Raw genomic sequence first — 731 nt, forward strand, 5'->3', positions numbered from 1 at the left:
CCACGGGTGCCCCTGGCGTGGGCTCACCCCTGGTTTCTGTGCAGTGTTAGACAAACCGACCGGGTCACGCCATCGACATTTGCTTCCACGAGGTAGCCGCATACTGCCCCTTTGAGATCACAGGCATCCATGGTTTGCAGTTCGGTTGCAAATCTTTGTCTTTAACTCTAGTACTGTTTTTAGTTCATGATTATGGACAACTGGTGCCACTTTTTTGTTTTTTTTTTTCAAATTTCGGTGTGACACAGGAATCCGCCCGCGTGGGGTGCGTGTGTGCGTGTGTGCGTGTGTGTGTGTGCACGCTGGTCCCGAGGAGGGGCTGCGGCTCTGTGGCGGGTTGGTGAAGAGGTTTCCTCACCCCAGGTGGATGCTGAGGACACAACCCATGGGTGTTATTTGAAGAGGATCGGACAGTCTCTGACGTTTTCAACAACAAGCCAACTCTTACTCAAGGCTCTACAGTATATATATATATATATATTTGTGTGTGTGTATATGTATATATATATTTTTTCCCCCCATGGGGTTTGACTGCACTGATTTTTATTCCTAAAGCAACTGCCACACCAACATTTCCTTTTCTGCTTTGCTAGTGCAGTTCCATTGCCCGGAGTCAGCAGGTGGGGAGGCTGTACGGACTCTTGCACTGGTCGCCCCGCAAGGTTTTCTTTTCCTTGGTGGGGGTGGGGGTGGGTGGGTGCGTGCGTGTGGCGTGGGTGTGCGTGGGTGGG

This window comes from Calidris pugnax, unplaced genomic scaffold (assembly GCF_001431845.1).
Source record: "Calidris pugnax isolate Ruff unplaced genomic scaffold, ASM143184v1 scaffold8, whole genome shotgun sequence".
Lineage (NCBI taxonomy): Eukaryota > Metazoa > Chordata > Aves > Charadriiformes > Scolopacidae > Calidris > Calidris pugnax.